Here is a 15,361-nt window from a genome sequence, read left to right on the forward strand (position 1 = left end):
CCTTCTGTTCTCAGGAAAGGATATGAATCCTGACCTCCCCCCGCCCACCTCTTCTTCAGCCTGCCCATCCTTGATCCACTGTAGAGACCCTCTCATGGGCCCAGCTGCTTCTACCTCATCTGAACCTCTTTTTTTCTTTTGAACAGTTTTGTCCCCTTGACTAAGAAAGGTCTTGTTCTTTGAGAGTCAGGTATATTAACATGGCTCAATTGATAAACATTTCCAAATACATTTTGGTTACATACTCAAATTTTACCAACTTTGTATGTAATCTTTAAATTTTTAATCACAATTACTGTTAGTCTGGTGGCAACCAAAACAGTTTACATTGCACACAGATGAACTAGTCCTGAAATCTTCTGTTGTCACTTTATGTTAAATAAGATTACCAGTATAAAAACATGCAGAATGTGTGTCAACAGGAAAGGCGGAAATCACACAGACAATAATGCAGCCTTTTAAAAAACTTTTATTTTAAGTTCAGGGGTACAAGTGCAGGTTAGTTACATAGGTAAACTTGTGGTCGTGAATATTTTTTGTACAGATTATTTCATCACCCAGGTATTCAGCCTAGTACCTATTAGATATTTTTTCTGATCCTCTCCCTCCTCCTACCTTCCACCCTCCCATAGGCCTCAGTGTGTGTTGTTCTCCTCTATATGTCCATGTGTTCTCATCACTTAGCTCCTACTCATAAGTGAGAACATGTGGTATTTGTTTTTCTGTTCCTGCATTATTTTGCGAAGGATAATGGCCTCCAGCTCCATCCATGTTCCCGAAAAAGACATGATCTCATTGCTTGTTATGACTGTATAGTATTCTATGGTGTATATGTACCACATTTTCTTCATCCAGTCTATTATTGATGGGCATTTAGATTGATTCCTTGTCTTTGCTATTGTAAATAGTGCTGCAATGAACATGCACGGTCGCAGCCTTTTTTATGAAGAAATGTTTTATTGCCATGAGTCTTCTCGCCTCAGAAGTTAATGTCTTAAGATATTCATATCTCTGTGTCAAAATCTAATTAACAACTAGAATCAGAATGTCAAGATATTTGTGAATTCATTTAGGGATATTTTCAATGTTGCTTTCATCTTTATGTGAATAAAAATCATGCCTTTATAATTCTAGGAGGGTTTTTCAGTAAGTATAAAATGAAGCTATTATGTGTAATAGTCTAATTGACAGTGATATCTTCTTTTCCTTTAGATACATCTAAATTTTTGATTCAATGATATGTAGAGATGTCCTCCATCAAGACTCCTATAGGCACTGTGCATAGATTGATTCTAACTTTACCTTTAGGGTTACAAATGTGAGTTTACTGATTTATCTTTCTCTGTGGGTTCCATTCATAATGTTTCATATTCACCTTAATACTGTCATCTGGAAGCATACAGCCAGGAGTATATCAAGCCATTCTCCACATTCAGTGGTAAAATTGAGAGAGAGTAATCATGCCAGCTCTCATACAGGTGAGGTTGCAATTACTCCACCAACACATAGTTTACAGAACTTCGGAAATACTCCAGAAACAAAAGGCAAAGACCCCAGGAGAACCTATTTGAGTAAACTTGACCTTGAATCCTTCATCTTATTCCCGTCTGCAAAAAGACAGATGCTTTTACATAGCATGGCTGTCTTGCAACAAGCCCAAGGATGAGTGGTCATTCATTAGAGTTGTCAGAAATGACATGTATATATAGACTGATCCACCTCATATGACTCTCTCCTGGGTTTTCTACGTTATTTTGTTATATGTGGCCAATAAACTGAATATAATATGAAATAATGCAAGTAGAGCTTTTTATTTATAAGAGAAGAACACAATCATTTTCAAAAGAAGAAGATAATGTTAATGTATATCTACTCTGTTTGCTTCCCTGGTAAACATCCAGTTTGCTTTAATTCAAGAATCATCTTGCTTCTGTCCTTCACTATGTACATTCCACAGGCTGTTTTATTTGCATGGAGTATATTGCTCTTCATATTCGGGAAAATTTTGGTTAATGGTGCCTGGTTCTAATGCAATCACAATGTATAGGCAAAACATGTGTTCTTGACCAAGATCTGGCCTTGAAATTATCTTGATACAGTGTTAAATCACAGAACTCCTCATTACAGCTGTAGCTGGCAAAACAAAAGCTACTCTGTTAATTTGGAGTAAAAACATCCATAAACTATCAGTTGTCTTGCTCTATTGGTTTCTAACATCTCATAAATCATGAACAAATGCAGCCACTTGAGTAGAATTTTTAGGCTATTTGATTGAAGATTTTATTATCTGTATAGCAAATATATGCTCTTGAGTCTCAGAGACCCCCTCTGTAGAAATGCTTCATTCAAAAGAAAATATGTGCTTCTCAACACTGTCCTGTTGGCATTAGGGCCCTCCACACTGTGGGCAAATTCTCATCTGCTGTGGAGTCCTGAATTATGTATACCCTCTTCTTGCTGTTGTGTCTTCGTGGTTTCAGGTGACGAAAACACTGTTCAACTTAGGGTGAGGAATGCCATCTTCACTAGCCAGGACACTCAGCCATCTATTCACATATAGACTGTGTCAGACAAGTGTCAAAGGTCCAGCCTAAGACAATGAACATCAAAAGATTGGCTAAAATAATAGGCAGGTGGGTAAATTATTGACTTAGTAAAGGTAAATAAAAAGCTAAAAAAGCATAAAAAGTCACAAATTTTAAAATATTATGCTAGTTTATAAGAAAAAAATAAGATTGCAATTCCCTTTCTACAAGACCACATGACAAAAATATTGGCTCTCTGGAAATGTAAGTACACATTTCCTGAGTGGCATTTATTATTTCAGTGAAAGCCAAAAACAATTTTATTAATCACTAATAAAAAAGTAGGAAAATAATACATATGTGCATTATATGTTAACTGTACAAGTAAATGTCATATAGATTTTTTTAAAATAAGGTATATAGAATCATGGACTTCAGCCAATGTCTATGGCTCTTCAGGAAGAAATAAATCAAACAATATGGTAAAGTTCATGCTTGCATATAACAAAATGGCTGGTCTCTGAATTCAGGATGTGAGTTTTAGTTTTTCTGTAGCCTTTCTCATAATTTTAATTGATTGATTTTGTTTTTTTTTCTAATATTTGCCTTTTGGTTCAGGGGTATATATGCAGGTTGGTTACATGAAAAATTGCATGTCATTGGGTTTGTTGAGCAAATGATTTCATCACCCAGGTAGTGAGCATAGTACTTGATAGTTTTTTTGATTCTCACCCTCTTCCCATCCTCCAACCTCAACTAAGCTCCAATGTCTTAGTTATTCCCTCTTTGTGTCAATGTGTAGTCCATGTTTAGCTCCCAATTATAAGTGACAACATGTGGTATTTGGTTTTCTGTTTCTGCATTAGTTTGCTTAGGATAATGACCTCAAGGTGCAACCATGTTGCTGCAAAGGATATGATCTCCTTCATTTTATGGCTGCATAGTATTCCGTGGTGTATACGTACCACATTTTCTTTAACAAGTCGAACATAGATGGGCACCTAGGTTGATTCCATGTCACTGCTATTGTAAATAGTGCTGCAATGAATATAAGCATGCATGTGTCTTTATGGTAGAACTATTTATATTCCTGTGGGTATACAGCCAGTAATGGGATTGTTGGGTCAAATGGTAGTTCTAAGTTCTTTGTGAAATCTGCGAACTGTTTTTCACAGTGGTTAAAATAACTTATATTCCCAGCAGCAGTGTATAAGTGTTTCTTATCCTCCATAGCCTCACCAGCATCTGCAATTTTTGACTTGAATAATAGCCATTCTGACTTGTGTGAGATAGTATTTCATCGTGGTTCTCATTTGCATTTCTCTAACAATTAGTGATGTTGAGCATTTTTTCATATGCACTTTTCCCTCTTCTTTTTCTCTCCCCTGTTTGCTTGATTCATTCTTCAGAATCTCCTCCATTGTTCCTTTTCCTGGAGGCCTTCCTTGTCCCTTCCATCACAAGTCTGATGCCTGTCCTCTCAGCTCCCAAGGGAAGCTCTTCCACCTATGGTTTAGCTTTCAGTTACGTTTTCTGAACCCTCACCAGACTGAAATATCAGAGAATATGAAAAGGTTGTGTGTGTTGTCCCCCTGTAGTGGACAAATAGCAACACAGAAGATTCACCTTTATATTGAATTACACTGATGAATTTATAAATCTCACAAACTCCTCAACTATATACTTGCCCACTTCCCAATAAGCTCTCTATTTCTTTCAATCTGAAGAGGGTTTTAACGCGAAGGTGAACATGTTTCTTTTCTTCCTTTCTGTTGTCAGGGTAGGATGTGAGCCCTGTCTTCCCCTCAGCCTCTTCTCCAGCCTCTTAGCCCTCTCATGGGCCAGGCTACTTCTACATCTGCACTTGTACTATCCCTAAAGAAGCATTACCTTCTTTGACAAAATAAAGTATTTTTGTGCTCCAAGTTTCAATTCTATCAATTTGTCTCTCTGAATAAATATTTTCAAATCTTTATTGTTTATTGCATTTTACCTATTTTAATCATGTTTTGTTTTCAAGTTTTACAATTGCTGTTAGCCTGGTAGTAGCCTTGACAGTTTTTAATGTCTACATGTGTATGAACTTCACCTGAAATCTGCTTTCATCTTCTGGCAAGATGACCTACATCAAAACTGGCAGAATAAGTGTCAACAGGGAAAGTGGAAATCACACAGACAATGGTATAGCCTCCTTTATTGAGAAATGTTTTATTGCCATTAGTCTTCATGCCACAGAGGATGATAAGATATCTATGGATCTGTGAAAAATCTGACCTAGAACAATAAGAATCAGAATTTCAGTCATTTATGATCTAATTACAATATTGTTTTCATCTGTGTGTGAATAAACTTATTCCTTTATAATTCTAGAAGGGTTTTTTCAACAAGTGTAAAATAAGTCTATTGTGTGCATAATAGTATAACTGACAGAGATATTATCCTTTCCATATCAGAGGTACATAAAGGTTATGGAAAGGATTCCATACCCTTTCCATATTGAAGGTACATATTTATGGGGTACATGTGAATATTTGGTATATTTGCATAATCAAATCAGTGTAATTAGGATATTCATCACTTTAAATACATTATGTAGTAAGGAGCATATCAGTTGAGACATATACTGTATGTCCCCACAATGAGACTCCTACAGACATTGTGCATTGGTCAATTCTGACCTTCTCTTTAGTATAACACATGACAGTTCCCTTATCTGTCTTTTTCTGTGAGTTTTACCCACAATACTCCTTATTCACCATAATACGGTTAACTACAAGTATACAGAAAGGGGTAAGAGAAATGACTGAATAGTTGCAGGCAGAATGAATCAAGATGTTGTGGAGGAACTGGTAGGGATTAGATATCCCTCACCCACATGTGAAAACAACAACAACAAAAAATATAGAGACACCTGAGAACTGTCAAACAATGACATGAGCTCTTCTATTGCCTCAAGTTACTACTTCAAGGGAGTTTCCAGGCTGTGGTGTGGCATGGATTTGGAAGACACAATGATAGGAGAAGCTGGATCTGAGAGTCTGGAGAAGATTTCTGATGTAATCAAGCCGTTCTCCATATCCAGTGAACAAATGGGAGAAGCATTTTTGCCAGCTTCCATCTGCCATCATTACTGAGAGATGGATCATAGAAATATGGGAATAGATTAGAAGAAAAAGGCAAAGACACAGAAGGAAGCCATTTGGATGTACTTGGTTTTCAACACTTTCATTTCATACCAGACTTCAAAAAGACAGAGGCCTTTATATGATACAGCAATCTTGCAACCAGCCCAACGATAAGTGAATATTCCTTAGAAATTAGATGAATGAAGTGTGTGAGTAGACTGAACCACCCCATGTGACACGAACTTGTCTTTGCTATGTCGTCTTGAGTATGGCGAATAAACTCACTACATTGTGAAATTACGGAAGGAGAGCTTCTATAGGAGTAGAACACAATTAGTTCCAACAAGAGGAAACTGGTAAGGCTTATCTCTTCTATTTGTTGCCTAGAAAACCTTGTTTCTTTTAAATTTGGGAACAATCTTGTCTTTGCTCCTCACTACATAAATGTTACAGTCTATAGATTTTGCAGAGTGTAGGCCTGCTCTTTATATGCAGTGAAATAAAATTAAATGGTGCCAGGCTCTAATATAATTATTTTTTTCAATATTTGTCCTTAAAATTTTCTGTGTACAGTATTGAAGCCCACAGATAGACTGCTGACATACTTGGGAAAACAAATGTCCATCTATTAATGTGCAGTAAAAGTATTATTGTGAAGTATCAATGTCCTGCTCTGTTGGTTGCTCATGTTTCATAAACCTCGAATATCTTTCTAGATATCCCCATTTCCAGAATGAGAAAATTGCACCACTTGCACAGGAATCATATTCTACTGAATCTCAGAGAATCACCCAGGGATGCTTCCTTCACAGGAGAATGTGTTCCTCTGAAGTTAATCATGCTATCATTAAGACCCCCCAAATTGTAAGCCCTAGTTAAATCATAGTCTGTTTGTTGGAGTTCTGATTTTTTCTGATCTCTTCTTACTTCGTGTCTGTTGGTGGTTTAAGGTGAGACAACCCCTGTTCAACCCAGTTTGAGGAGTCCTATCTTCACTAGCTGGGACACTCAGCCATCTATTCACATATAAACCAAGTCAGAGGAGTGTCAGAGTTTCAGCCTAGAACAATGGACATCAGTGGATCAGTTAAATAATAGGGAGAAGGATAAATTATAGACTAAGTCAACAAAATGAAAATCTAAAAAGTCAGGAGTGTAAAAATATTTTAAAAGTATTATGCTAGCTGAAAAAAATAAAATATTGCAATTCCCCTTTTACAAGCCAATGTAAAAATGTATGCTGACTACAGCACAGGTATGTACACATTTTTAAGGCAGCACTATTTTACATCATTGAGAACTGAAAAAAATTTTAGTAATCACTCATTAAAGAGTAAGAAGAGAAAGCTTGTCTACACTGTGGGTGATGAGTACAAAGAAATATCATGTACACAATTATGAAAGTGATGTGGAAGGAATCATGGACTCCAACCAGTGTCTATAGCTACTGGGAAAGGAGCAAATTAAAAAATAAAACATGAGTGGGCCAGGCACAGTGCCTCACGCCTGTAATCCCCGCACTTTGGGAGGCCAAGGCAGATGGATCACGAGGTCAGGAGATCAAGAACATCCTGGCCAACATGGTGAAACCTTGTCTCTACTAAAAATACAAAAATTAGCCAGGCGTGGTGGAGTGCACCTGTAGTCCCACCTACTTGGGAGGCTGAGGCAGCAGAATTGCAGAGGCTGCAGTGAGCCAAGATCATGCCACTGCACTCCAGCCTGGGCAACAGAACAAGACTCCGTCTCAAAAAAAAAAAAAAAAAAAAAAAAGTTTTAGCACCATCCCCTTGATGCTGTCCTCAACACAGTGAGTGATTTCTTGAGATATTTGGCTGTTAAAAGAGTGTGGCTCCTGGCTCTCTCTCTCTTGCTCCTACTTTCACCATGTGACAAGCCTGCTCCCTCTTCACCTTCCACTGTGACTGGAAGCTTCCTGAGGCCTCCCTACGAGCCGAGCAGATGTCAGCACCATTTTTACCGTACAGTCTGCAGTTCCGTGAGCCAATTAAACCCTTTTTATTTCCATAAATTACCCAGTCTCTGTTATTTCTGTATAGCAATGCAAGAATGCAAGAATGGCCTAATACGAATATAAAAGTGACAGAAGAAAAAATAGGTAAATTTCATTTTATCAGAACTAAAACTTTAGTGATTCAAAGTATGGAATCCAGACAACCCAAAGAATGGGAGAAATGTGTGCAAATAATATGAGTGACAGGAGACTATTGTTTGAAGACATAGAACACTTACAGTTTGAAAATAAAAAGGGAAATATCCTAATTAAAAGTTGTGTAAATAAACATTTCCCAAAGAAACTATACAAATGTGTAATAAGAACATAAAACTATTTTCAACACCTTTGGTCCTTAGTCAAATGCAAATCTAAACCATTAAGAGATATACTTCTGAAATCTTAAGCATATTCTTAAGAAATAGAAGCCAGTTAGAAAAAGAGTATATACTGTGTAATTCCATTAATATGATATTATTGAAAAGATGAAGTTATAGAGATATTTAAAAAATAGTAGTATGGTCTTGAGGGAGGAAGGTCAAAGAGGTGAAATACAGATTTTATTTTTAAGCATTAAAATTATTTTCTATGATGCTATAATAGTGTGGTAATGATACTATTCTTCATATCCCAAAGAACTTTACATCAGAAAGAGTGAAACTTTACAAAAACAATAAGCATTATTTAATAACTTGGAGGATCCCAGGGAACAATGCAGACAAAATAATATAATTGTGTAATAAATTTATAAAGATGCCTTATAAAGAGCATGGGGGCAAATGGGACTAACCCAAGAAACCTAGAATATAAGCTTTCCTAAGTCTAAAGGTCAAAGGATTTGTACATAAGTACTCTAGTTGGTAATGTTCTTTCCCATGAGGGTGTGAATTACCAATTCTGAAACCACATTGCATGTATTTTGGGACTCACTGATTACATAAAGTTGGCCAACTGTCTCACTGTTAGAGTGAGAGGTTACATAGCAAGTAGTGGGAATTGGTGGAAAGATTAATGTTTACTAGATTATATTCAAGTAGTGCTGAAGACATTTGTAGAAATTCATGCTTAATTCTAGCCAGATATATATGGACAAATGTAGAAATACATGTATATATTCAGTACCCTATGAATCAACCTATCTATTCATTCACTTGTGTGTAGTCTAAAACTCTAATGGTGACCAAATTGGTTCTGTTAACTTAATCGTACCATCTTTTTGGAATCTTAGTGGTATTTTTGGTGAATGGTATTAGAAATAATATCATATATACATATATATTATACACACGCACACACATATATGTGTATGTGAGAGAGAGTTACTATATACACATATACATCTCTTTGTTCTCTCAGATGACATATCATAGAATCAATCCATTCCTAGCAGTAAGGAGTATACCCACTGCCCCAAACTTTGTTTCTAATATCGTTCACCAAAAGTTCAACTAAGGTTCTTTGGGAACAAAAAGATGGTATGATTAAGTTAACAGAATCAACTTGGTCACTGTTAGAGTTTTAGACTACATACAAATAAATGAATAGGTAGATTGATTCATAAGGTAATGAATTAGATCATGTGGTGCTGGAAGCAATATAAACATATGTTTAATTTCATATAGATATGTATAGACGTGCTGAAATATTTATGCAAACGTTTATATTTATGAGTAAACACAGATATATTTCTTTCCTTTGTCAGCTGACAGGGCCTTAAATCAACAAGATATAACAATGGTTATAGCATATGCACCTAATAACACAGTGTAAACTATAGGAGGCAGAAATTGATAAAACTGCAAGAAGAAAGAGAAGAATGTCAGGAGCAATGAGTATACCCGGTGTCGAGATCTTAGTTTGTGATTTCATTTTCCACTCAAAGAAACTAGGGTTTCATGAAAAAAAGTGAATACTAGGCTTGGGTGGGGGAATAAAACACAATGAGCCTGGAGCATCTAGTAGTGCCAGAACTAAAGAAAATGTCAAACAACAACACAAATATCCAAGTAACCAACAGTAAATTAAACGCTAATCATGAGGATATTTCAAAATGAGAGAATCTAACTGAAAGACATTCCAATGGCCATCACTGAACAATGAGAGCAATAAAACAAATGCATTAGCATAGGTAAAATTTTAAAAAATCCAGGTTTTCATATTAATATGAATAAATTATTGAATATTTAATAAGCAAAGAAGAATAGACACATGCTTATGGTGAGGGTTCTAAATAACTTTTGTAGACACACTGCTCATAAGGAGTGGAGCATGATCCCCCACTTCTTAAGTGTGTGTTGCATATAGTCACTTTTTTAAACATTAAGTATGGAAAGGGAAAAAAAGGTGTTTTTAGAGAAATTTGATAAAAAACTACTCATCTAGGTGATTAAATTAACATAAACCACGATATAGCATGTAGATAGCATGTTGCCTTTGATATAATGTGGGAGAAGGGCACTACCTCTGTGATTCTGCAATCATCAGAGATGATTCACAAATTCAGGGCAATGATCAGAGAAACATCAGAGAAATTCCAAAGTAGGAATGTCAATGTCACCACAAACAAGGAAATGGTGAGAAACTGTCACCATCTCTGTATCTAAGGAGACAGATACTAAATGTGATATGGTACCCTGGATAGAATCCTGGAACAGAAACTGGATATTAAGTGAAAATTGAGAACATCTGAATAAATTGTAAATTGTAGTTAAAGATTATATACTGTATTTTTAGTTTAATTGTGAATACTGTCCTGCACAAATCTAAGAGTTTAATAATAAAAGGAAACTTCATTGAGCATAAGAAAAGTCTCTTTTACTATATTTGCAATTGTTCTGTAAACCTAAAAATATTATCAAATTTAAAAGTTTCTCTGCTTTAAAGTAATGTTTAGCTTAAAAATCATCACATCAGTAATATTGCTCATGTCCCTTTAATGTATCTCCTTAATTTCATCATCTTTAACCACTGAATGTAACTATTATTGTGAATTCAGTCTTTGGCATTACCTAATTTTCTTTATTATTTTTATCTCTTTGTAATTTGAAAGACTATATTGTTTAGTTTTTCTTGACTTTAAACTTAGATGAATGTGTTTAATTTACTACGCATCACTAGTCTAATCATAAGAAATTATCAGACGAATTTATATTGTTGGTCATTCTACAAAATGCCTGACCAGTACATTTCAGAAGAGCAAAGGTCATGAAAAATAAGACTAAGAAACTCTTGCAGAATGGAGAAGACCTAATGTGATGTGCAGATGCTAAAATTTTTCCCAGTGGTCCTCACCTGTAAGTATACATAACCTTGAACTGTAATTCACTGTCTGTGTGTGTGGTCAGAAAACGTGACTTGCCTGCTGTGAAAATCAATTTATTGATTTTCTGCCTGGAAAATTTGCAATGGTGATGGTATGTTACTTGAATGATTATGTTACATTAGATTATAATTTCTGTCCTGCTGGCTGACTCTCCCTTGATGGATTTTTGTTGTTGTTGTTTTGAGACGGAGTTTTGCTCTTTCACCCAGGCTAGAGTGAAGTGGTGCGATCTCAGCTCACTGCACCCTCTGCCTCCTGGGTTCAAGTGATTCTTCTGCCTCAGCCTCCTGAGTAGCTGGGATTATAGGCGCCTGGCACCATGCCTGGCTAATTTTTGTTTTTAGCAGAGATGGGGTTTTGCCATGTTGGCCAGGCTGGTCTCGAACTCCTGATCTCAGGTGATCCAACCGCCTCGGCTTCCCAAAGTGCTAGGATTACAGGCGTGAGCAACCGTGCCCAGCCTTGATGGATTTTATGAAGAATTCTTCCACTTGCAAGAAGCTCACTTGGGAAGGAATTTAGTCAGCCTATTGTCAATAGCCAGCAAGAAATTGGGGCTTTCTATGCAATAGAATTCCATATAGCTTGCAAAACTACATTTAAAATTGGTCTAAGCTCCTTTCCTGAAAAGATCATACTGCTTCACAGGTAGTGTGAATACAATAAAAAAAAATCCTAATTTCTTTCTCCCTTCCTTTGTTCAAGAAACTGTTATCTGTTAGAATAAACAAATGAAAAATCATTAAAACAACACAAAATAAAACTGATATATAATTTATTTGTATAGCCACCTCTGAATGCCCAATCTGGCTGTAGCAGAGAACAACACTGAGCCCACAATATGACACCATTCTCTGAGGTGATCAGTTAGATACCTGAGGGTAGGTTGATTACATTGGACTGATTCCATCATGGAAGGGACAGAGTTTTGTTCTTACTGAAACAGACACTTACCCTGGACATAGATTTATGTTCCCTGTATGCAAAGTTTCTTCCAAAAATATCATCCTTGGACTTACAGAATGCCTTATCCACTGTCGTAGTATTCCACACAGCATTCCTTCTGACTAAGGAACTTACTTCAAACTCAAACAAGTGTGACAATGGACTTTTGCTCATGGAATTCACTGGCCTTACCATGCTACTCATAATCTTGATGCACCTGACTTGATTGATTGGTGGAATGGCCTTTTGTTTTGGGGGGTTTTTAAATTTTGTTTTTAGTTTTTAATTTTTGTGGCTACATAGTAGGTGCATATACTCATGAGGTACATGAGATACTTTGATATTGGCATGCAATATATAATAATCACATCATGGTAAATAGGCTATCCATTCCCTTAAGCATTTATCTTTTGTGTTACAAACAATCTAGTTATATTTTTTTGGTCAGGTTATTTATTTCTTCTTTTTTGATGCAGGTAGTTATATCTATAAATTTCTCTTTTAGTACCATGTTTTCTGTATCCTGTAAGTTTTGGTATGTTGTGTTTTGATTATCACTTGTTTCAAGAAATTTTTCAATTTCCTTCTTCATTTCTTCATTGACTCACTGGTTGTTCAGGAGCATGTAGTTTAATTTCCATATGTTTGTATGGTTTCCAAAATTCCTCATGTTTTTGATTTCAAGTTTTATTTCATTGTGTTCAGAGAAGATGCTTGATATTACTTCATTTATCTGAATATTTTAAGACTTGTATTGTGAACATATGGTCTGTCTATGCTGAGGAGAAAAATGTGTATTCTGTAGCTATTGAATAAAATGTTCTGCAAATATCTAGTGAGTTCATTTGTTTTATGGTACAGATTAAGTCTAATATTTCTTTGTTGATTTTATGTCTGGAAGATCTGCCTAATACTAAAAGTAGGGTATCAAAGCCTCTAGCTATTATTATATTGGGATCTGTCTCTCTCTTTAGCTCTAATAATATTTGCTTTATACATCTGTGTGCTCCAAAGCTGGAGATATAGCTATATTTATATTATCTATATATCTATATTTAGACATATATATCTATATAATAGACATATATATCTATATAATAGACACATATATCTATATATAGACACATATATCTATATATAGACATATATCTATATATAGACACATATATCTATATATAGACATATATCTATATATAGACATATATATCTATAGACATATATCTATATATAGACATATATATCTATATAATAGACATATCTATATATAGACATATGTATCTATATATATAGATATAGATAGGTATATTTTTACAATTGTCATATCCTCTTGCTGAAGTGGCCCCTTTATTATTATGTAATGTCCTTGTTTGTCTCTTCCCATAGTTTTTTTTTCTTGAAATCTATTTGTCTGATTACCCTAAGTTACTCCTGCTCTTCCTTGGTTTCCATTGGAATAACTTTTTTCCATCCCTTCATTTTTCAGTTTATAGGTGAAGTGTGTTTCTTGTATGCAACAGATCACTGGGTCTTCCTTTTTTTTTATCCATTAAGCCACTCTTTGTCTTTTCACTGGAGAGTTTAGTCAATCTACATTCAACGTTATTGACAAGTAAAGACTTACTCTTGCCATTTTGCTATTTGTTGTCTGGTTGTTTTGTGTTCTTCTCTTCCTTCTTTTCCTTCCTTCCTGTCTTCCTTTTAGTGAAGGTGATTTTCTCTGGTGGTATGCTTTAATTTCTTGCTTTTTTGTGTATATATCCATCATATGTTTTTCTCAATTTGAGGTTACCATGAGGCTTGCAAATACTATCTTATGACCCATTGTTTTTAAACTGATAACAGTGATTGCAGAAACAACCTAACAAGCAAAAAGGAAACTAATAAAAACTCTACATTTTAACTTCATACTACACTTTTTAACTTTTGTTATTTTTCTTTATGTCTTACACATGCAGTCTATGACTTGAAAAATTGCCAAAGTTTTTATTTTGATTGGTTCATCATTTGGTCTTTCTACTTATGAATAATTTACACACCAAAATTACAGTGTTACACTATTCTGTGTTTTTCTGTGAGCTTACTATTACCAATAAGTTTTGTACCTGCAGATAATTTCTTACTGATCATCAGCAGTGTACTGGAAGCTCAGGTGAAACCCTCAGGCTCTTTGTTTCTTCCCCAGACTGAGGAAAGCAAGGGCTGAGCCATTGCTGTGGCACTGGCACGGGGGCTGTCAGTTGCCACTGGGAGTACTTCCCCAGGGAAACACAGAGCCACTACTAGTGGGTATGCTCAACAATGGGTGGGGAAGCTGCTCTGTGGTCCTGAGCCAGGGCCTTGACTGTTGAAGAGTTGGGGGTGGGAACTTGCAGGGAAGAGAAATTGGGCTCCTCTCCATATGGTGGCTACAGTGTGCTGGAGGTGCCAGTGTAGTGCTTAGGCCATTTGTTCCTTTCTCTGCCTGAGGGCAGTTAGGGCAGTACCACTGCAGCTGCAATGGCAGAAGGGTTGTGGGCTGTCTCTGGGATTTTCTTCAAAGAGAAATGCAAAGCTGCCAGATGGAGTATTTTTTCTAAGATGGAGTCATTTATGTCAATGGTGTTCTACACAGGACAGGAACCTGCAGGTGGGGTAAAGTGGGGAATTGGAGTAATGGAGAAAGAGAAGTGAACAGGAACATCCAAGTCCATGATACTGTCAGTCAGCCTGCCTAGGGTCCTCTCTGCCTGTCTTCATCCTTGTCCTCCCCACACTCAAAGCCTCCTGATAGTGCTCATGTCTATCCCCAGAGGGCAGCGACCATCCTCAATTGTTCTGTCTTCCTGATGGGCAGACCACATGGGCTAAAGTAACATTTCAAGAAACTAGATCTAGACATTTAAAGTTCCTCTGCACAGAATGTATTCCTCTCTGAGTTGCTGCTACATCACTGCCTGAGCTGCCCTCTCTCACTGGCTCAGTCCCTCCACGGTCTGCCCTTCCTGTTCCTGCAATCCTTACATTTCACTGAACCCAGCAGTCTGCTAATACCACTGCCCTCTTCTCACACCCTAGCCTGTGCTACAGACACACCTTTTTCTCTTCTCTTTCCTTTTTCCTGTTTGCTTGCCTCACTTCTCATTCTTCAGAATCTCTTCTATTGTTCCTCTTCCTATAGAATTTTGGTTCAGATTCAGAACTAGAACTTGAGAGAGTTAATAGTGTCTGTCTGCCTCTTGAGATGATGTGAGAATTGAGTGAACTAATATACATAAAATGTGTAGTCTAATCATTGTTCAATAGTACACATTACATCAGCATTTGCTAATAGTGACTGCTTTTTCCAAGTACTTGCAGGAAGTATCATGTGCATCACGTATAAATACTTCATTATTTTATGTCACAAGCATAAAACCAGTGAAAAACTATAGCACTTATCACTTATAATTAT

At 36.2% G+C, this 15,361-nt stretch overlaps 1 long non-coding RNA gene across 1 annotated transcript in view; it reads right to left on the bottom strand.

The window, feature by feature from the left end:
• Positions 1–489: 489 nt before the first annotated feature.
• LOC103784564 (uncharacterized) overlaps positions 490–15,361 on the bottom strand; it is a 141,254-nt gene continuing 126,382 nt past the window's right edge. Inside the window, exon 18 of the long non-coding RNA XR_010110050.1 lies at positions 490–4,799. This is a non-coding gene — a long non-coding RNA (uncharacterized LOC103784564). The remainder of the gene's footprint in view (positions 4,800–15,361) is intronic.

Source organism: Pan paniscus, chromosome 16, assembly GCF_029289425.2.
Source record: "Pan paniscus chromosome 16, NHGRI_mPanPan1-v2.0_pri, whole genome shotgun sequence".
Lineage (NCBI taxonomy): Eukaryota > Metazoa > Chordata > Mammalia > Primates > Hominidae > Pan > Pan paniscus.